This window comes from Podarcis erhardii (assembly GCF_964252035.2).
Source record: "Podarcis erhardii genome assembly, chromosome: 1".
Classification (NCBI taxonomy): domain Eukaryota; kingdom Metazoa; phylum Chordata; class Lepidosauria; order Squamata; family Lacertidae; genus Podarcis; species Podarcis erhardii.
In genome coordinates, this window is record NC_138497.1 from 110478539 (window position 1) to 110502143 (window position 23605).

At 42.9% G+C, this 23605-nt stretch overlaps 1 protein-coding gene across 11 annotated transcripts in view; it reads left to right on the top strand.

Moving 5' to 3' along the window:
- Positions 1-23605, top strand: part of LOC309348541 (uncharacterized protein) — a 410924-nt gene that overhangs the window by 273582 nt on the left and 113737 nt on the right. For 2 of the 11 annotated variants that reach the window (XR_014159466.1, XR_014159467.1), the window contains exon 1: positions 18708-18778. The exons of 8 other annotated variants lie outside the window; for them this stretch is intronic. The gene's annotated coding sequence lies outside the window, so the exon portion shown is untranslated. Of the gene's footprint in view, positions 1-12347; positions 12647-18707; positions 18779-23605 lie in introns of those variants that run through there. One more of the 11 variants, XR_014159458.1, reaches the window with a different exon arrangement.

Sequence of the window (23605 nt, forward strand, 5' to 3'; positions counted from 1 at the left end):
TTGTCTTGTTGACAAATATGGGCTAAGTTGCTGTGAGAAGGTGGCAATCCCTGCCTGAGCATCTCATGAGCACCTCAACATCCAGAAGAAACATGCAACTCATTTCATAGGAGAGACATTAAGCCAAGCACTTTTTACAGAATGGCATAGCCTGTCAGGAGAAGGAATATAACTACTTTCTAGAAAAGGTCCAGTTCCCAGCATTCTATCCTGACCAATAAAGGGAACCTAATACCAGGCAATATGGACACTCAACTCAGTCCAGCAGAAGCCACATTCTAAAGCTGAAGAGGTGAACCTCTGGCCCCAATCAGCCTCAGTTAGCATGGGTGATGCTCAGGGATTTTAAGAGGTGTGTTGACTACATTATAATCCTATAACATCTGAAGGACCAAAGGTTAGCCACTGCTGTCGTAAAGGCAGCAAGAATATGTGACATAAAGAACTTCTTCCAGTACTTCTGAGATTGTCAGGGTAAGGATGTCAGGGCAAGGATGACCTGCTTCCGGGATTCCCATAGGCCCTATGAGAACAGGATGCAGGACTAGCCGGGCCATTGGCCTTACCCAGCTGTAGTCAATTCTTATGTTCTTAAGCTATTAAATCCCTGGGCATGGTCTGATAACATGTTGCACAGATACCTTGCTGTTTCTAAGAAAGTCTACATCACATCTGTGCCTAGATGGAAGACTGCTTGAGAGTTCTACATATTATCCCTTAAAGTGAGATATAAATACATGTTAGCTCTTGGGATTTGTGTGCTGAAATCTGTATATAAAAAGCAAAGCAGCTGTGTTGGCCCATGAGGGGTAAACCTCCACAGTTGGGCAATACTTTTATTTGTACCAACCAAACTATCACAAAATACAGTGGTACCTTGGGTTACATACGCTTCAGGTTAAATACGCTTCAGGTTACAGACTCCACTAACCCAGAAATAGTACCTCGGGTTAAGAACTTTGCTTCAGGATGAGAACAGAGATTGTGTGGCGGTGGCGCAGCGGCAGCAGGCGGCCCCATTAGCTAAAGTGGTGCTTCAGGTTAAGAACAGTTTCAGGTTAAGAACAGACCCCCAGAATGAATTAAGTTCTTAACCTGAGGTACCATTGTAACAGCAAGCTTTCAAGAACTTTACCACGCAACTTTACTAAGCAGGGCAGGGATGAGGAAGAATACTTTTTTTAAATAAAAGAAAGTACAAAATTAGGATGTACGGTAAGTTGTAGCCATAAAGATTTGGCTCCAACTGAATAAGGCTCCACTACATACTATAGGTATTAGGCTACACACCTAAGATTATGGGACAAAGAAGCAATGATCTCTCCCTTTAAAATATATAAATTTGTACATTCCTCTGGTTAGTCTGTCAAAAAAAAAATTATGAATGAGGTTGCATCAGCACCATATTTTTAAAGCACATGTTTTTCCCCAAAGACTCTTGGGAACTGCAGTTTGTTATGGGTGCTGGGAATTATTATTTTGTAAGGGGTGAAGACAGTCCTTAGGATTTTTGTGGGGGGAAAGCCCTGTGCTTTAAATGTATGGTGTGGATGTGACTTTTGTGCATGTTTAACCCTACATCAGTGGCACTAACTCCAGGGGGCCCTGGGGGCCCTAGCACCCACAAGGCTTTTGTTGTGGGTACTCAGCCCCCCCATTCCACTCTCACCCCACCCCACACACTGTGTGCAATCTCTGCTGTGCGCTGCCACCACCCCTTTCCTCAGAATAGGACCACAGTCTGTAAGGAGGAGGTAAAAACCCTTCACCCCTACACTGCTATTCCTGGGGAGGTAGCTGCTATCAGCACCATTGGCTTCACTCCTGGATTGAACAGCTGATTTGAGTGGGTCATTTCCATCAGTACTGCAGTGCAGAGGTAAAGAATTGAACCCTCTTCCCCATACACAACATTCTCAATCCCCCTGATGCTGTTTTTTCATTTAAAGAAAAACACCCAGGTATATGAAGCACAGTCCTGCATTTCATTTATTGCTTTGTTTGAAACAAACAAGTGCAGGGCAATACAGAGTTTACCTTCTACACCAAGCCTGCTTCTTCAATTCATTCTTTCATCTCATCTCTGATTGACTTTTAAATGCATGCATACTATATGTCTACCTATCTATTTTGGGAATTCTGTATGAATTGGAGTGGTTGTTGGGGGAGTAAACTAATCCACGTGAATCAAATTAAAACCTTCACAGAGAATGGCAGCATAAACATTCTAAAAACATGCAATGTGTTTGCAAAGTAAGGGGGGGAATCTTATTGCATTCTCACTCCCTCTCACTCCCTAATGCCTCTTGTTAGTCATGGAGTTGATCAGCAAAGCATTTGAATGCAATTATTGCCTTCAAATGCTGTCGAATATTCAAGTGTGAGATGTCACGTACTGTAGCAAATTTGCTGCAATGCCTAGGCACCAAAGGGTGAGTTAAGGATGGACTGTCAGCACTAAGGTCACGACCTGTTATGGAAGTAATGTACAGATCTAGAGCACTAATGAGGGAAACAATGACTTCCACAATAATGATGCACAATACTGAAAAACATCCCATGTATTCTTGGCTAGTTCTGCAAATGTCACGGGCCCTGAACGGGAATGGGAATTTCTTTGCCCTGACTGACTTCTCTTATAGCTTGTTTACATGCAGTTATATAGATGGTGTTTTGCTTTTCGCATGTCCTAAAGCAATATAGAGGTGATGCATCTTGTCCTTTATTTAAAAAATCATAGAACGGTAGAGTTGGAAGGGACCCCAAAGGTCATTGAGTTGTGAACCGCCCTGAGATCTATGGATGAAGGGAGGTAGATAAATTTAATAAATGAATAAATAAAATGGTCCAATCCCCTGTGATGCAGGGATCTCAACTAAAGCATACATATAGAATCTTAGTGGAGGATGGGAAACATCGGAACCAACTCCTAGGGGCCAAGGTCCCTTCTGCCTCCACATAAAGTATTTGAGGGGGCGGGGGGGCCAAAGTTGATGGGCATTGCCATTCAAATGGTGTGCATGTGCTGTGTCTTGTGATTGATTAGTTGGCACCTCTGATGGGAAACCTATGGCTTTCCGTTTGTTGCTGGACCATAGCTATACTCACAGGGCATGCAAGGGGCTCAGAGAAGAATGAATTGCACCATCTCTTACTAGTTCTTCCTTCCTGGCAGTGTTGCATTGCTACCCTTGCTGTGCTTGGACTGGGTCAGACTGCCGGTTATCCTTGTCCAGAAAACCAATGTAACATTCAAACACATTGTACAAATATGCTACCACTGTGTCTCATCTGTCCCCCTATGCCTAGCAAATCTGCTCGCCTGTCATGGACTGGCTGGATGCAGAGGAATGGTGGGAGGAACCAGCTGGGGAGCCACCAAGGGAGAAAGGCTCAGAGCCCAGGGAGTGATGGTGGGACAATGTTGAGTAGTCACAGGGAAGAGGAGGAAGAGACGGGGAAGAGGAGGTGTCAGAAGCTGAAGGTGTAACAGGGTTTAGTGAGCCACAAGAGTCTGTGGCAGATGTTGTTGTTTAGTCGTTTAGTCGTGTCTGACTCTTCGTGACCCCATGGACCAGAGCACGCCAGGCACTCCTGTCTTCCACTGCCTCCTGCAGTTTGGTCAAACTCATGCTGGTAGCTTCGAGAACACTATCCAACCATCTCATCCTCTGTCGTCCCCTTCTCCTTGTGCCCTCAATCTTTCCCAACATCAGGGTCTTTTCCAGGGAGTCTTCTCTTCCCATGAGGTGGCCAAAGTATTGGAGCCTCAGCTTCACAATCTGTCCTTCCAGTGAGCACTCAGGGCTGATTTCCTTAAGAATGGGTAGGTTTGATCTTCTTGCAGTCCATGGGACTCTCAAGAGTCTCCTCCAGCACTATAATTCAAAAGCATCAATTCTTCGGCGCTCAGCCTTCTTTATGGTCCAGCTGTCACTTCCATACATCACTACTGGGAAAACCATAGCTTTAACTATCCGGACCTTTGTTGGCAAGGTGATGCCTCTGCTTTTTAAGATGCTGTGGCAGATAGAAGACCATAATCAGGGAAGTTGAAGCAGGGGAGGAGGGAGGCCAAGAGGTAGCTGAGGAGGTAGGGACTTTTAGTCTTAGCAACTGTTTCATGGATGCAAGACCTGCTGGAAATGAGTTGCTGTGTTCATTAGGCCTGATACTATGCCAGGTCTGGACAGATTGTGTTTTTCTAATAAAGAGTTAACTCCAACTTGCATGGTGTGGTTTAATGCTGGCTTGCTTCTGACATCTCCCTGCAACAGTGGAAGAGGAACTCTTGGGGTGGTCATACATAGACACACACCACCAAACTGAGACAGTTTGTTTTTATTTCCAGCTGAGCTTAGAACAGAATGAGGAGGGCAGTCCTGGAAATAAAGCTAACAAAACTAATCAAATATCTTGCTTTCTTTAATAGATATTAGGTGGAGAGGCGGCACTAATTCAGTCTTTCTAAGTATACACATTCCAAATATAAATATCTTTTTGAACTTAACAGCAGACAAAACCCCAAAGGAATGAGCAATGCTGTTCTTTAATTTTATTTTGCATACCATATAAAATTCTAGAATCTCATCCCATGGGAGCTGAAACTGGGAAGAAAACACAGTATTTTATGTGAGATTGTGTGATTGGAGATCATAATGTTCCTTGAATTGGAGAGAGCTAATATCTATATTGATATTACTTTAATACACAAATGAAGATTCATTACTAACATTTACTGCTTTCAGTATCATTTTTATATACCTTTTTATATTAAAAAAAACACTAGTCATCCTTATCTTTCCATTACACATACTTACCTTTTCTTCAGTTATTTGTCCTAGCCCTTAAATTTCTTTTCTTAAACCACTCTATATAATAGACTTATAATGGATAAAATTTGGAAGAACAGAATTTAATGTGGAAGGAAATATATTTATTTACATCTGCTGGGGGCAGAACTTGCCCAAAGACCCTGAAAATACATTTTACTGTTTCATAAACATCTAATGGAAAATAAATACTTCAAAACCTATCAATGCTCCCCACACACTGTCTAGTATTGCTTAGAAATCCAAGAATAAGAAAAAGATGCGCTATTTGTAAAATAAATGAATCCAAAAGATGATTTCCAGGCTAAGTTATCTGCTTGCTTACAGTGCTGGGAGAATTTTTATGATCAAGTTATAAATCCTTAAAAAGAGGAGGGGGGTTGTAAAGGGAACTCTTATATACCTTTATCTAGAATGGCACAGCTGGGGGCTGCTATAATAATCCTTTTGCTTTCATGTGGCCATCTGGAGGCCTATTAAAAGTGGTCTGTAAAACAGACTCCCCAAGTGCGTTGAGTTTGCCAGTTTCCACGAAGTCACCAAAATAAGGGAGTTTGTCCCTCTTTCGGGTGAAGTGGCCCTCCACAGAGGGAGGAAAACTTGACCTCTAACCTTTTCCACTGCGAATACGTTGTGTATGGGTTGATTTTGATACATACGTTGTAATTGTGCAGAGAGCTACAGCTGGGTCTGTTCTGCACCTCGGGTTGTGTGATGAGACAGAAGAGGTTAGGGGATGCAGGGGTGGGCAACACACTGTAACTTTAATGAAGCAGCATGCTTCAGCAGGATAATAATATCCCTTTTTGGTTTGTGAGCAAAGCAACTATGAAAAATTGAAACAATATTGCAAGCTTTAATGGGTTTTTTGCTCAAAATATTAAAAGAGAATTTCCCCTCTTTTCTTTTAAAAAATGCACGTGAACTGTTAAATAAAAATTAAGGGGAAAACATTATTATGATTATTCAAATATACATTGCCTTTTTTGGAGGGGGGAGGCAAGATCCCTTGCTATCTTAATGAAATCCATTTGGCAAAGGACGTCGCTCAAAAATATACACAGAAAGTCAAACAAGAAACATCATTTGTCCATAATAGAATCCATCCAGGAGATTTTTCATTAAGCACCTCGCTCTGTAACGTTGCTTGCAGCCTATTAAACCTTATATATCAAAACAAAAATTAAGTCGCTTTCTCAAACTGCACTGGAACTCAGATCTAAAGGACCAAATAAGACGCATTAATTGCTTTACTGCTTCACCGCAAAGCCACTCTTAAAATATAATTCCTTAATGAAGTCCGTTAATTTGTTCATGGCAGTACACAATCTGTTCAAAATGACACAGAATTGCACTCTGTTTTCTAACCCCTGCAGTTTCTCCTGTTAGTCACTCTGTCTTGTGTTGTTATCCCATGGATAGTAATTATTTTATAGTGGCTGTAATTAGGAGAGAATTAGGCTTGGTAAACAAAACCTGCCTTCTCCTGTTAATAGCTAAGGATAATAAATTTGGCACTGACATTCACTATATTTGGACAAGGCTTGGCCTACTTCCAGTTTTCCCAATAAGAACTTTTATTATATAATTATGCCTTGGAGGGTCTCATATTACAAGGTAATTTTTTTGTAAAGACACATATTGCATGGCTCCCAGCCAGAAAATGATATACTATAATATATGTCTCCAATAAATGTTTTAAACAAAAAATTTCTCTAAGCAATATTCTTCCAGACTCTGAAGCAGCACACTGTTCTTCAGCATATATTATTTACTGGGTTTTTCATAATGCAAATTATTTTCTTTTGCTCATTCTGTTCAACATTATAGCAAGTGTCTTTTAAAAAGTTTGGGATTATTTATTCTTAGTAGGATTTCAGGGCCACTAATAACAGTGTTAGATTAAAAACAACAAGCAGTGTACTAGGGCTTACCAACAGTCCATTACATGTGTGTTCCATTTCTGGTTGTCATCTTTCAAGGACACCAACGGGAATGGGGAAAGAAGCTTCGGCAGCAGAGTGTACAGTTTACTCCCTTGCACCTCAGCAAAATAAACTAAAATCCTGTCCCTTCTGCAGTATCCACCAAATCTGTCTCTGGTTCTGGTCACCAGTCCCTTCCTCATCCCATTTCCTCCCCTGCCCTTGCAAATACACCCAGCTCTATCACAAGAGGAAGCAAAACCATAGCCCAAAAAAGGCGACGGGCAGAGGGTGGGGGAGATTTCTAAGCAGCTTGATTTGGATCTAAAAGAGACAAAGAAACAAAAGAAGAGATCAAAGTATAACTAATCTAGTTTGCCAAACAGAACTATTTAATTGGCAGGCTCCCTAACGACAGTATCCATAGAGTGTAGGGTGAAATGGGGAGAGGCACAAAGCTTCCTCTGCTGCCAAAGGAAAAGGAAATGAGAAGCAAGTAACAGAAGCTGGCTGTAGTAACAGTGGCCAGAGCACATGAGAGTCATGGGAGCCTGAGGAGCAGGGCCAGAGGAAGGGGGGCAGTGGGCACGGTCTGACCCGGGTGTCACCACTGAGGGGGGGGTGACAAAATGGTGGGCAGCACTCACCGTGGGGCCTGTAGTGCGCCCGAGCCACGCATCTCTCCTGGGAGTGACGTGGTGGCTTGGGCGCCAGCAGGCTCTGTGCTGCCCCAGATGGTCTGCCCGCCACCTCCCCCTCAGCTGTAGGGCAGCTGAGAGAGAGGAGACAGACAGAATCCTTGGAGGCCCTGTGGAGCGTCCTGCCCTGACTGGCCCTGCCCCCCACATGGCTGGCCGCCGCTGCTGAGGAGAATGGGGCACTGCAGTGTGTTGTAGTGGTTACGGAGCTGAGTGCACCTGGGGGTATACAAGTTTTGGTTCTTACTGGGCCATGAAGCTGGGTGATTCTGGTCTAATGAACTTCTCTCTGCCTAAACCACCTCATGTGGTTGTTGTGAGGAGAAAACGGAAGGAGGTCACCATCTTGAACACCTTAGGAAAAACATGGGACACAAAATGTATTAAATAAATAAGCCGGTGCTTGCAAAATGGGCTGATTCACCCCTTCATTTGCCAGTTAATTTTCAAGGCCCTTCAAGAGGTATCATTGTGGACTGCTTTGGAGACCTACAGCAGGTGGCTATGTTCGCTTGCAGGTTTGACCTGCTCCCCCCTCTCTATATGTATCCTTGGCATTCTTTTTTGTATTTGGTGGAATTAAATTCATTCTGAATGATGAATGTGCCACAGCTATGGAAAAGAGGAAGTGATATGCCCCATTTGAGGATATATGGCGACAGCAGCTTCTACCTACTCATGCATTGAGCAGGCGCTGTCAGGAGCTCCACAGAGCTAGGCTGAGGGACTCGCTTGTGTCATCCAGTATGGTGAATCCCCCACTTGCATTGCATTTCCTTTGCATTTAAATTAACAGGGTGTAATAATGTAATGACCATGGAATTTGGTAGAAGATGAACTGCAGTGGAACGAAAGCAAAGCTGCATGTGATGAATAGAGGGCAGAATGGAAAGTGATGCCTTCTTACACCCCTAGCCAGAACAAAATATAAACGGCCTCACCACCACCATTTCCCTGCATGTCTTGTCTTTTTAATTGGTAAGCCTGATGTCTGGTGTCTGGACTTTTCTTTCTGTCTCTCTCTGCCTCTGCCTGCCTGCCTGCCTGCCTCTCTCTCTCTCTCTCTCTCTCTCTCTCTCTCTCTCTCTCTCTCTCTCGACTGATTTGAGTCTCTGAGACCTGTTTGAAAAATAGGAAAAAAATAGTGTTAACAACAATCAAAAGTGCAGTGAGAAGATTGTGATTTTTTAAAAAGTATATAAAAACATAATTACACAGTGAGGGTGCATATACAAGCCACCTTGGCCACATCTCATTGGAAGGAAACCAAACCAGAAAGCACAGCAGCTGGGTGATATCTTGTCTTCTTAAAGCCCTAAACAGTAGCCCTTCCACTGAAAACCCCCAACTGCAAGGAAGTGGCAAATATAAATGCCCCCCCCCATATTTGTTGATTTCCTGCTAAACTCTTTAACTCACCATAGAGTTATTGAGTTCTTTTTATTCTCCGGTTAAAGCTGCAGTTTTGTTGACATATAGTAAACTAAGGCAGTCTCTTTATTTTCTATTTACTGCATGAATTAAAAATACCCCTTTGTTCCATTTGCGGACCACATCATACAGTGCATCATTCCCTCCCCACCTCCCAACTTGCTTTTCATTTTATAATATACCTTTTATGTAAAATAAAACTTAGGAAAGAAGTGCTCAAATTCCTTTTCAAACCGTAAGCTAAACAGAAAAGGATTTTTTTTTTTTCCTGATGGAAAGATTTGCAAAGGGAAGCGACTTAATGGCTCAGAAACAGAGAGACCCAGTTATGAGGAAGGGAAGTACAAAAAGTAGCAATGACGGATTAAATTCTGAAATGTCGTGAGAAGTGTAAATGGAAGAGAAATGCAGTGACTATAACGGTGCCCTGGCTGGTGTGAGCAGGTAGGGCTTTGGATGCAAAAGCGGCTCCATCTTGGGTTTTTCAGCAGTGCAGGGAGGGATCAGGGAGAGGAACTGGAATATCTCTGAGGCAATCAGAAACCCCAATAGGACTGCTTGAGTGGGATGAGGTTCAGGAATGAGATGCCTTTGTGTCTCCTCCCTCCCTCATGACTTACTTCTCAGTTCTAAAGTGTAAAGTATATAACCTCATGTTCATTCTCAAAACTAACATGGAACAATTGGCTTAGGGAACTGAAAGGGATACCACCCAGGGCTCTATTGTCTGCAAGGGGATGCCACAATACTCTTGGGTACTAAGCTGGTCACCACACGGGAAAATGCATGGGCCAGGCATTGTACAGAAGTGACTAAGCACTGCAGTGATTAACTAAATAAACTCTGCCTAAGCAGTCTACAATTATTATAGCATGTCTGGAAAATTATTGAAAAAAGAAAAAGGCGTTGGGTGTTTCCCCCCTCCAAGACTTATTTTGATGCTAAAGACCTCAGGTCCACTTCAGTATTGATGTAACTCACTTGAATTATATGAAGAATTAATTTGGCCATATTACCTTCTCCTCAGGGTTTGTGAGGAGGAAAATCCCCTAGAGGTATTGACTTAGTTTATCATCATCATTAGACTGTAGAAATGCTTTATTAGGTCATCTAATCCATTTCCTCCCCTAAACAGCTAATGTAGGTTCGGCCCCTAACAGTATAATCTACTCTGCTTTGTCTAGACCATTCTTTTTATGGCTTAATATAATGATGCTAACACCACTTTTCCTGGCAAACTATTCCACATGCTATTAGGAGTTTGTTTTCCCTTGTTGTTCAGCTCAAATTATTTTATAGTTAATTTAAATCTCATTACTTTTACCTTGGCACAGATACTGTACAATGCTTTCACAAAGCCTGCTTGAGTCGTTGAGTCATTTTATTTGAGCATGGTGTCTCTCAAACCAAATATACTTACATAGCAGACCGTCTATCCTTTGTTCACTGAGTAAACAACAAATAACTTATTCCCAATTTGTAGCTATCAAAAGGGACACTTTGAGAAATTTAAGTGGTGGCTCCCAGGCACCTACAGGGGCCTTGGGTTGTATCTCTCTTTCAGGCCTGCCCCCCAAGCCTTTTGTTCCATATTCTTTTTGAGAATGAACCTGATGCTGTTATTTACTTGATACTTCAGAACTTTTACTTCCCACAATGTCTTTTAGTGGCACTCCAACAGGGACATTTGTAAAAAAATAAATAAATACAATTGAGGCTCTATTGGACTGCTGTTATATGCTTCTGATGCCCACCACTATCGACATTACTAGGTACCTATGTCAGGGGCCCTGAAGTGAAGGACATGGCAGGAGTTGATAATGCAGGTGAGCTGCGCACAGGTGAACTGCAAGCAAGCTACCGGCCAGCTCTGTGGAGGCTCCTTTTATTGACACAATATGCAAACCCAGGCAGATATATTTTGGGATGTGACCTTTACACATCTTCCAGTCCCAAGATCGTGGGGTGGCACAAAGTTATTTTGGCACCTGTTTCCACCGCATCATTTTCCCCTTGCACAGTGTATGCCGAAGGAGACAAAGGTCTCAGACAAAGGTCACAGGCAGGACACCGCAGACTACTGAGACCACAAAAGGTTAGACAAAGGGCACGATGTTCAGACAGCTGTGGCTTTGTCTGTGAGGGGGAGTGTGCCCCACACCCCAAGGTCACACATGCAGGCAGGCTGAGGCTGCCTGCGGGTGGGGAGTGTGCTCCAGACCCAGCAATCATTCCTGCAAGGCCCGTCAGAGGACACTTTGCCAATAGATCCCTTAAACCTGGAGCTGACTATGTGACAAATCACAGCCAACTCTCCCAATGACCACTTTCTTCATGGGAGTCATGAAATGCAGCTATAATGCTGGCTGATAGTGAATCCCAGCTCTCACTGTAGTTTTCCGTTCCTGTTGTATGCAGAGGCAACCATGTGCTACCAGACTGGTAAGGAGATAGCACGGCATACACAATGATATACCACCAGTGCTAATAAAACTATACATTATTAAATCCTGTAAGTGGCTACCTACCACTACTGCTTCCTCTGGTGAACACTTCATCTCCTTGGAATAACGATTCCTTTCCTTTACTCCTTCCACAATGAATCATATTCCACTGGCACCTTCCTGCCAGTAAGGTTTAGTTCTGTATAAGTAGCCTAAGAGATGGCACAGCCCAGAAATGAGGCAAAGGCAAAACTATTCAGATTGCCCTCCCACCAGCAGGGGAAGACTTTTTTGTTTCAACAGGCTTTGGGGAGCTGACTGCATTTAATGAAGGGCTGCTGCTGTGTTGTTTTTAATTATTGTCCCCCCCCCCCCTATGTTTTAATGGTTCTCATTTTTACCTGTAAATAGTCTTGCGTTTTGGCAGGGAAAAAGGCGGTGTATAAATCAAAATAATGATCATGATCATGATAATAATAATGACAATCATAATGATAATAATAATAGTCAGAGCAACCTGAGCAATGCCGGTGATGCAATTGGTCCTAGATAATTCTGGGCAAAGCAGGTACCAACTGCCGCTGTTGTGTGTGCATATTTGTTTATTTTTTAAAAAGGTGACGTGTGTCAAGATCTGTCTTGGGCCTTCAGTAACACAGTTTCTCTAGTGCCAAAGCTTGTGCCCGTTCTTTTTTGCATGCATTATTTTAGCACACATGGAGAAAAGCAAAGGGAACAGCAGGGAGCTAGAGCTCCTTTCATCTTGGCTTTTTTTTTTAAAAAAAAAAAGCTATAAAGCAAAGTGATGGGCCCGAAGACTAACACACCCCAAAAAGTACCTCCAACTGCATATCTGAAGAATAAGAAGCATTTTAAATCGTACTTGTATAGGGAGATAACTCAGTAAGAACCCAGAACTTTCATGAGCTTTGACCTGTCATGTGAAAGTTGCCATTTGTGGGGGGATGTGAAAGATTTTGCCAAAAAGAAATGTGCCTCCTACTCTTTTGACCTCAGTGTCTGGAGACAGATAGTCAGGTCATGGATCCACAGCAGTGACCAGAGGAGAAATGACTGCTGGGAGGTGCTCAGGGAGTAGAAACGCCATGGTGCATCTGTAACAGCAAAACTGGACACCTTCATCTGCCCCAGCTGCAATAAAACATGTCTCTCCCCTATTGGTCTCTACAGCCTTAGCAGATACTTTAACTCTCCAATGGCTTGTCTTTACCCCGCATGGCACACTCTTCCATGGTCTCTTGAGACAGACTGATGCCGACTCTTTTGAGCATTTCCCCCCATACATGTTTGCAGACATTTTTGCTGACTATTGCTGCTGCTCCTCTGCTATTTTTTAAAACTTGAGCATCTTCACTGTGTGATCCTCCCATCCAATCAAGAATCACATATGATGACAGCATAGTATCCTTTAGCCAATCAGATTTTCCTATGTGGTGAGTATCAGTAGAGGCACATGAAACCCTTCTTTTGCCCTCACTTTGAAAGGGGATGGGAAAGGGGAATGCAGACAACTGGACCAACACTGTGTCCTGCTGTGTTGTGCTAGCAGTTTCATTGCCTGCCAGTGCTCCATAGCAAGACCTGATGCAGCATTAGACACACATGGTTATACAAAGCGGGCGGGGGTGGACTGGGATGGAGTTGTGGATTGACATTCGGATTCATATCTGAAAATACATTCATTACAAGTAAAGCTATGCACAGGGACAGCATCTGCATTCAGGTGTTCAACAGCACTGCTTTACTTTCAACAGGATGTACATTTGGATGTGTATCCTAATTAATCAACTAAGGACATAAAAAGTGTCCTCCTAAAGGCCTATCTAATTCAGCATCCTGATCAACCGGATGCCTATGGAAAGCTCACAAGCAGGACCTGAGGGCAACAACATTTTCCCCACTTGCAATTCCTAGCAACAAGTCTCCAAAAGCATACTGTCTCCAACAGTGGAGGTAATACGCAGTCATCAGGACTGGCTGCTATTGATAGCCTTAGCCTCCATGAACATAATGGAATCTAAGCAATGTAGAATCAGCCCTATTGCCACATCAATGACAATGCTTCCTCTTTCTCTTGAAGTTCTCTCTCTCTCTCTCTTTCTCTTTCTCTTTCTCTTTCTCTTTCTCTTTCTCTTTCTCTTTCTCTCCCTCCCTCCCTCCCTCCCTCCCTCCCTTCCTCCCCCACCCCCCAGTTTCACACCCTCTTCACAAGGGTTCAGAAAATCACCCCAGGGAAGGGACACAGTCATGAGGAACAGAAATGCTGAGAAACCGCACTGTTGATTTCAGCTCAGCAGTAAAGAAAACTCTGTGATAAAGATGGATTAAAGTCATTCACAAGTCTTTTCTCCTGAGCCTGAAGAGGAGATGAAGACTCCAGCTGTATATTGAGACTTGGAGGTGCTTGGAAAGCAGTGAGACTTTTTGCAGCTTTCTGAGACTCAGCACAACCCTCACTACCCATACTCCAGCCCAGACCTGGAGAATATGGCAGGGGTGGCTTACACACCCACTTGAGCATGGTATGGCACCAAACAAGATCCTTTCCCTCCTTATGCAGGGGCATTGTGCCAAGCATAAATTCTAGCTGCTTACGAAGACAATGGAGTGTGCCTCCAGGGGTGAAGTCAAACCGCTGGAGAATCACAGTGCCTGCTGTGGCTGCAGATACCAGGAACCCTTACTTGCTGTCTCCTGCATTGTTTTTGCTGCATTAGCAGCACTAAAATGACCTCTTCAGGGCGTAAGCCTGGGCAGTGTGTATGAAGGTCCTGGGCTGTCTAGATGACAAGACCCCCTTCTCAGCCTCACTGATGATGTCAAAGGAAAGCAGAGCAGTACATGGGGCACCAGTTTGGATGCAGGAGTTGCCAGAAGGAGGTGTACAAGATGCCATCCAGTCCTCTTAGGGACTCCACTCCAGATTTGTGTAGGGTTTACTCCATAGGCATTCTTCTCCTGAAGATGTCCCACAAGGCAGCAGAGGTTTAAGATCAGAGTTTTCCTTCCCCTGGTTCCCTGCTTCCCAGGTTGATGAGCCTCATCTACCCCTCACTTCCTTCTACAGCATGTGCAGTAACCATCTTCTTGACTGTTGGACCCACTATTGCTCTTGTCTGCTCAATCCTGACCCCGTCTTCGCATGAAGGGGAAATCTGTAATGCACCGAGGCTTGGAGACCCATAGGATACCCTCGCCTAGTTTAGCCAGCCAGTTGAAGCCGTGGCTGCTGTTGCAGGCTAACAGCTTCTAAGAGCCACAAGTGACAGTGAAGTGCAGAGTGGGGACCAAAAGTTGGATGAACTACCCCAGAAGGAGCATGGTGTGTCTCCCACCAGAGGTGCTACACTCCCGTAACACTTCATGCACCCCATAGAACCTTCAAGATACCTTTTCTAAATATTAACTTGGTTCCAGTCAATCTGTCTGAGAATGTGATTCAGTGGACTACTGTTCTTTAGTTTACATATTTGAATCCTTCTACAGAGCCTTTTTACTGGTCTAGATAGGCCTGAATTGTAATGTCAAAGGGGAAGTTTGTAACAAAACTTTAAGGCTGGTCCCCAATGGCAATATAGCAGAAAACTAAAAGAGGTTGAAGCAAGAATTGTATAGACAAGAGTGAAGGTCCCTAATGACAGGAAGGTTAATAAAAGGGGGGAAATGGCTTGTATGAATGCCAGTTTCTGTCCATATCTTAGCCTGGTACTTAAGGGGAATGTTTTCACTTAGATACTTTTGGTCCTCTTGCTGACATGAGGGAGATGCTGTTAATAACGGAGATTGTCCCTGATGGTGGCAGGTCTAATTACAGGATAAAACACAAAAAGGTAGAATGAAGTAACGGGTTTGTGGGTTTCTTTTTTCCCCTGGATGTCAGTTTATTACCAATCTGACATTATAACTTTAAGGGTCAGTTCTCTGCAGTCCCTGCATTACCAAAACAAAAAGAAAAGCAGAACACACAAAGAGGCAAAAGGGGGGTGGGAAGGAAGCAATCTTTGTTAGTTTCCTCTTCAAAATATTTCTTTTATTAATAGTGGCTTATAAAACAGGACTCCTTGTAAAAGGCGCCTAAAATATGTGTGTGGCATATGCACACATCACTTATTTAATTCATCTCTTTAAAGAGAGCTTGGATTTGCTGACAAATAAGCCACTGAAATAAACAAGAATCCAAAACCTTGGCAAATATTTGCAGCTTTTCTCCCAAAGCAGAATGCTTTAGTGAGCCATAGGAAATACGGTAAATGAAATCTATATGCTAAGTCTGTCCACCTAAATTTTTTGTCTCCCCATTTTGGTTGCTGGTGATGTTTTAAAGGATTACTTTTGTTGATTTTATATTCATGTGTTGTACTCCATCTTGCTGTTTTTTACATAAATGTGGATTATAAATTCATTAACAACAACAACATGACTACTAAATTGCAGCTTATTCAAAGTGCAATCGAAATTGTGGGGAATACACACACACACACACACACAGAGAGAGAGAGAGAGAGAGAGACACACACAGAGAGAGAGAGAGAGAGAGAGAGAGAGAGAGAGAGAGAGTGTCTCTCATTGTCATTGTCCAGATTATGAATTATGGTTCCAAAACAAATTCTCATTGTCCAGATTATGAGTTATGGTTCTAGGGCAGTATGGTGTCACAAATCAGTTCTCAGCTGACCCTACTGCCTTTCATTTAAGCTAACCTAGGGCTGAATATTCTCATTTGTGTTCTTTGACCTTAAGACTTCCAGTTGACTACTGATCACCGTGGTGGGTCAGGCTCATGGGATCATTGCGTCCACTTCTGGGTGTTGCAGTTTTGGGAAGGTATAGTTTTCCTACCTATGATCCAATTCTGTCCAAACGAACATCCCAGGGCACTGATCACTAACATTATTCAGGTCCCACAAAGCCCATGAAAATGAGTTTGGTCTTAATCCTGATCTTGTATGTCACCTGCTAAGGAACAACTATCTCATCGGTTTAAGTAAATAAGAATGCATAAATAGTTAAATAGATGCTTTTCAGATTGCCCATTTAAAGGGCCCCTGCGTTTGGGGATAGCTTTATAAATACTTAAAAACAGAATGTGATTAATAAAAAGCAAACAATATTTTTTAAAAACAACAACAACCCTAAGAACAGAAAAACAGCAGCTAAAAGCAGCATAACTAATTTCCTCCAAGTTTCAAATTATTTAAAAGGCAAAAAGAAGAAGAAGAAAGAATTTGCCTGTTGCCAGAAATATTTGGAAGCAGGCATCAGCCTAACCTCCCTAGGAGAGTATTCCACAACTGGGTGCCACCACTGAGAAGGCTCCCCTCTTTTGTCTGATTGCCACCCACCTTACCTCACCAGGTGGCTAGGGTTGCTAAGTATTCAATAAAACTATGTGAACTGCAGTATTGCAAAACGAGACTGATTGCTCCATTGTCTATGTTCACGCTTCCCAAGTGCCCCTATGTGAGGCAACATTTTGAACAGACATGTCATCCAGGCAGGGGAGTGGGTTATACAAAAAGGCTAAATGAAAAGTTTTCTGCCTTAGCTGTTCGATTTGTGTTTTAAAACCTGCCCTCCCAGTTGTACTGTTTTGGAAAACATTTTAAAGGCTAAGTCTGTAAACCACATTGGGACTTATACATAGAAGGCAATTCATCAATACAACTATCATTACATATTTAATATGAATATATATATATATATATATATATATATATGCGAATTAATCTGCAAATATAATTGAACGGAAGTATAAAAGTGCCACTACTACTGCCTTGATGGTGGACAGCATTTGTCTCATCACAGCAATTTCCAGAGCAGCAGCTGTTAGAAAAAATCCCCACAATCAGGGATATCATGGTGGTCCCAAACACAGGCCCAACACGGAGGTGCCAGTCATGGGGGACCCATAAACGGCTAAATGGGAAAGTGCTGCCCTGCTGCTACCCAAGCCTCCCTTATATGGTTGTGCGACAGTGCCTGCAAAGAAGCAGCAGCAGGTTCCAGTGAGCTCTTGCTGGAATCTTGCAAAATCTCACAGCGTGCATGAGATCTTGTGAGACTTTGCCAAGAACTTGTGGAGCACACAAGATCTCATAGGTTCTCACCGGAAGCAGCTGCCTCCACTTCTCCACCAGCAGCGAAGGTGGTAGAGTAGGCAAGGTGCCCGCAGGGGCTCTTCCCCAGGGTTCTGCCACCCGAGGCGGCTACCTCAGCCCCCTCCATGGGTAGGTCAACCCTGGTACACGTTCATGCAAATTGCATCATGGCACAAGTGCAGCCTGATTACAAGCCTCTGAGTTGCTTTTCATGTTACCACAACTCATGCTGGAAGCCACTGGAAGCCATGAACGACTCCTGTTTCTCCCTCTATCTGGAATCTATTCAGAAGCTAGCCTTTAGTCACATGCACCAGGGATAAAAGGTTCAAACGTGGCTTGTTTCATTGTGTGTGTGCGTGTGTGTGTGTGTGCGCGCGCGCGTGTGTGTGCGCGTGCACACACACACACACACACATCATCATTATCAGTCTAAGATACTTATGTCAAGATCTGAAATGTGTTAAACAGTTGGGTGAACACTAGATATTGTCCCACAACAGAGAAAGTAGCACGTCTACAACGTCTCACATCCCTGTCTGGAGTAGTTCTTAATGATACATCTCACCGTTAAAAGAATTATGCTATACACTGACATGGCACCATTGTTGAATTATTTTCAATATTTAATTTGCTGTGCTGAGTTACACAGCATGCACACATATGCTATTTGTACCTATACATTTATCTACTCTTTTCTCTGTCTCTTTCTTTCTCCTGAAGCCCTAACATGATTGACACTCTCTGAGAGCCAAAGTTGGAATAAGGAACATGCACAAATGATGGTTTCCTTAGCAACGGGAACCATGTGAATTCTCTTCTTTCCTTGTTGGTGATTTTTTTTTTTTTTTTACTTTACTTAGTGGTCTCTCCACATTGGTTTTCATGGAGACTTGGAGGCCTAATGTCTATTTTTCTAAAAATAAAATAAAATCAGTGAACCAAAGAGAATTAAAAGGATGTTTTGTTGTTGATTTGAATGTTTAATTTTGTTTAATTGACAAGATTCTCAAAAGCACATACTCATTTGAGCATTCAGTTTTGTGGATTTTTTTTTAAATCATCTCTTCTTAAAGGGATAAATGGATATTCAATTTCCAAAAGAAAAAAATAACCGTATATTGAATGAAGGTGACCATCCTAAACATATTTTCTGTTAAGTAAGACATATTGTATTTGAGAGAGTTAACTTTCATGTAAGCATGCTTAGGACTGTGTCAATAATTTAATTTCCATACATAGTTCTGTTATATTTGTATGTGAAAAGTACCTTTCCTTCAAATAACAAACCACAAATGTCCAACCAGCGATGGAGGATGAATTGGAGAGGTACCTAATTATTTTACTTATTTTATTTTTATAAAAAGCATTTTGGTAAAATCATAGAATCATAGAATTTTAGAGTTGGGACAGATCCTGAGGGTCATCTCGTCCAACCCCCTGCAATGCAGGAATCTCAAGAAAAGCATCCATGACAGATAGATCATAGAAAATGCTACATAAAATTAGAAGTTGTTTGCTTGCCCAATCTGCCTCCCTAACACTTTTAGCTCCTTTGCATGCAGTCAGATGCATGAGGGTACAAACTACATAGGATGGGGTAAGGAATCTCTAGCCCACAGGCCAAATTCAGCCTCACATGGGTCTCAATTTGGCCTGGAAGTCCTTGACACCCCCCCCCCCCAGTGATGCCCACCCATCTCCCACCTGAAGGTAGAGACTTAGCTGGAGTTGCCCTGCCCTTGCATGAAGTCTTGGGTTTACAATTTTGGGAGAGGGGAGACTGCGGCACTGGGGAGCGGGCAGGCTGGCGAGGCCCCCTAGATTTAGAGGCCTAAGTCGCTCTGCCCTCACATGAAGTCTTGGGTTTGCAATTTTGGGAGAAGGGAGACTGCCCGCTGGGGAGCAGGAGGGCTGGCGAGGCCCCATAGATTTATAGGCCCTAGGCTTCAGACATCTTAGCCTATACATAAATCCGGCACTGCCTGCATGTGGAAGTGGCTGGACAGCTCTCTTGTCCTTCACCACAAGTAACAAATCTCTTGGGCCGCCCTGTCCTCTGTTCTGCTTTCTCAACAGAGGATGGCGATGAGGCAAGTGCTAGGAAAACGCCTAGGGCTGTTTGCATGAATACACCACACAGTAAGTGATACTTTGTTGGCAGGATAATAAGTGCTAAAGGACCACTTACCTCCTCTTGTGTGTTTCTGTGTGGGTTGTTTTTTTTTAGCCCACAAGAGTTTGGAACATATATGCAAAAGCGCACAGAAGACGTCACTTTTATTGCAGCAACCTCTGCCACGCTGGTATACGAAGTGCTTTTAAAGAGACACCATCAACTTGAAATCTTGTCGTTTTTAAGTGTTAAAAGTGGTTTCATATGTTACACTTGCCCTCATATTTCACTTTCATTTCCTTCAAAGCCATTCATGAGGATGGTTAGCGTTTTTGCCCCTCCTTATCCACACCACAATCAGACTTCAGTCGGGAGGGCTGTCTATGGATGCAAACGAATATATATTTGCTTCTAAGTCACCTTTAGTCATTTTCTCTCCTTGCTCCCCTCCCGCAAACAACAGGTACATGAGGCACACATAGGACCGTAGCTCAGAACTGCATACCGTAAGGAACATGAAAACATCTGGCCCATGTTGTTCTGATTGCATACTTTGTTTTCCCATGCCATTGCCACACTCTGGTCCAAACGACTGGCTGATCGAGAATATTTTATTCCACCAGGAGAACAATGTTAAAATAGCTCATAGTGAAATCCCTGTAAAATTCAGCTCAAATTCTCACATTCGTTTATGACATGATAAAGTCACTGCAATGTGATCCCCCCCCCATTATTTTCACTTCTATGAGAACTGTTATTCTGAAAGTAGTGAGATCTAGGGTTTATCGTAGCTTAGAATCCAGGAATATTATGTGTGGACATAACAAATATCATTGCAGGAAGCAGGCTCCAGCCTCCTTGGGGCCTCAGCTTTCTGGCAGGCCTCAGTAGTGCCAACACTTGTTCTGAGAACTAGGCCCAGATACCCTGGGCTTTGTCTTGCCTATAGCAGCAGCAACAACAACATAGGCATCTGCAAGTCACGTATGACTGTAAATTTTCCGCAATGCCCAATGAATGGAACTGTCTCATTTTTCCAATCTCAAACTCTGTTACCCACCTATCTGCAGCTATTTGTGAATCTGTTTTCTTTAAAATATAATAATGATAATGATGATGATGATGATGATGATGATGATGATGATGATGATAATCCTCATGAAAATTCTTCAGAATTTTGGTGTGTATATCTTCCAAAGAAGCCTTTTTTTTTTTTTTTTGTATTACAGTTTTTACTAATATACAGATTCGTGCACAGTTTTGTCAGCAATTTCTCCTTGACAGATGTTTGGCAGAAAAGTATCCAAGACGCTCTCTACTTTGAAATGGATTACAGAAGAAACAGAAAAAAGTGTGGCTTTGGGAATTTGGGGAAAACTTAGAAATAAATTGCTGAGGATTTCACTTGGTAGGTCTAAGCCCTGCTTGCCCTAACGGACCAGTCTCCACTGGCTTCGGTTCGCATATTGTTTCTGAAACAATAATACCTTTGAATGCAAACTGAACCGAATTCCATCCCTACCACGGAGTGACGCTGTATGGGAATGCTGTGGGTAGCAGGCATCCGCTCACCACAGATCACAGGGCTGGTGGTGCCCACAGTTCACCACTAATAAAGTTATACTGAGGGATAATGATGTTGAGGGACTGCCAGATGCCCCTCAAGCCTGGATCCAGGCCTGGCAAGAAGGCCTGTTGAAAACAAAGGGGCAGCACATGAAATGACTGAAGGAAACCACTGCACAGCGTCATTAAACCACCCCCTGAGCCTTATGAAAGAGTGAAAGAAGCTGGTTGGGATGAAACAGCCAGGGAATAGCTCTTGGACAGTCACCCAGAGGGCAAAGAAATGTGAACGACGTGAACTGGCCTAGGAGTAAAATGTGCATTGGAACCTTTCACCAGACGGCATCCCTCATAGATTTTCTGGAGCAATTGCAAAATTCTCTCTCCTGCAGAATGAGTCAGCCACGTGATTCACCTTTTGCTTTCCTCTCAATAAAGGATTTAGTTCCATGCTCACAGCAACAGGGACCTGTTCTCCCCCCCCCCTCCCGCCACCTCCTTGATGCTCTCTTAGGCCCTTCTCAAATCCTCCTGTTTACTTCCACAGGTGGAATTGTGATTTGCTCTTCTTGTACATGCTTATTATTATTAATTTTTTTCCCAACGTGTTGATATTTCTGTGTGGCTGCCGTGGGAGATTTCACAGGTGGCTGATGAAGCTCGTTATATTTATTTGGACCTCCTCAGCGCTCCTTAAAAGGCAATTAAAATGAGAATGGAAATGACTGTATGTGGTCAAGCACACCGCTGCCTGACAATTCACACAACTGCCAGCAGAATATAAAAAGGGAGGGCTGTTTGCACTGGCACAAGGCGAACACAGCTGTGTTAATGGCTTCCCAAACTTCTGCATTTGAAATTTGCCCAAGAGGAACTTTTACAATGGCATCGGTGACTGAAGCACATTAACCCTTCTAATCTATACATTTAGCAGACTGCAGGGCAGGAATAGGCAACATGTCCCTCCCTGTCAATCATAGTTTTCTCCTCCGGCATATTAACATGGGGTGTGCAGCAGGGCCTGTTCTATAGACTGGCACTAGCTGCTGCACAACAGCTTCAGCCAGTGGTGGACCTACATTTTGGGGCGCCTGAAGCTTGAGCTATTATGGGAACCCCTTCACAACCAGCAACAAGGTCTCAGTAACTACTGTTATCTTCTTCTATGGGGTTGTTTACAACAACCTTTGCAACATCTAAGCTACTGACTCTCAAGCTTTGGGGTTGTTGAAATACATACAACAAAATTAATAAATTTGAGTCATGCAACTCAAGTTGCATCTGCTAGACATGTTTTTTTAAAAAGTAATGTGGACTAAAGTCACTTATGGGGCCCCTCCGGGATCAGGGGGCCTGAAGCTTAAGCTTCATTAGTTTCCTAGTAGATCCACCCCTTGCTTCAGCTGCTTTTGCAATCCACCCAACACCACCACCCACCTTTCAATGGTGGGGATGGTGGTTTGCATTCTTCCAACATCACTGCATAGGTGGAGCTTTTTGCCAGTATGTAAGTGCAACCTAGGCTGCATCTAGGCACATCAAAGAAGCATTTCAGTTAAATGCGTTTTAAACTTTGTATGAGGAATTGCGTTGGCAAAAATGGAACGCCATCTGGGGTCACAGTGTTACCATGCATATACAATGCATATAAAACACTTTTTCTCCACCCATCTAGCTGAGTCCCTAAAATGATCACTTTAAAAATACCTATTCTCCCATCACCGGTATGGCTTAACCCTAAGGAAAGAAGGAAAGGCATGAGCAAAAAAGGTCCCCCTATTTACATTTAGGGATTGGTTGAATCTATTGGTTTTGGTCCCTCTCGGTTTCTATTTTTTCAAGTGGGTTTGTTATTCTTTTTTCATTAAGTCCTCCTGAAAATTCATCAGCACTTTAATGAGAATTTCTCCTAGTAAGCACATGTTTGCATGCAATTTTGCCTTAGGGTTAGGCCATACCAACTTGTCTACTGGAAGATTGCCTTGCAAAAATAGATTTAAATAAATAAATAAATAAATTCTAATATATGCATTTCGATGCACACTTTACCCTAGTATATGCATTTTTGTACACATTACCTGGCTTAAGGATAGCATTGCAAAATTCAGAGAAGTGAGAATTTTGGAGGATAGCTATGTTTTGGCTTGCATATGATTTCAGAAAGTGCAAATTAGGTGGGTCTAAATGAAAATGGAATTGAGTTTCTTCCCCATCCCTATTTATGCTGGCAACATATAAATTTCAAGGCAGAAAATGATTTTTGGCTGTGTCTTAGCTCTCTAAGACCTTCACAAGAGATGGTTCTCAGGGTCAGCGTTCTCAGAGAATGTAGTTTCAGTATCCCTTCATGTCTGTTTTACAAAACGTTTGTGTGGGTCACCGTCCAGCGGTTTATATTGCTCAAAGTGCTTCTGTTGGTCTTTTGTATTCCTTTTCCATTCCAGAAGTTTGTTTTAGAGAGTTGCAGCCCAACT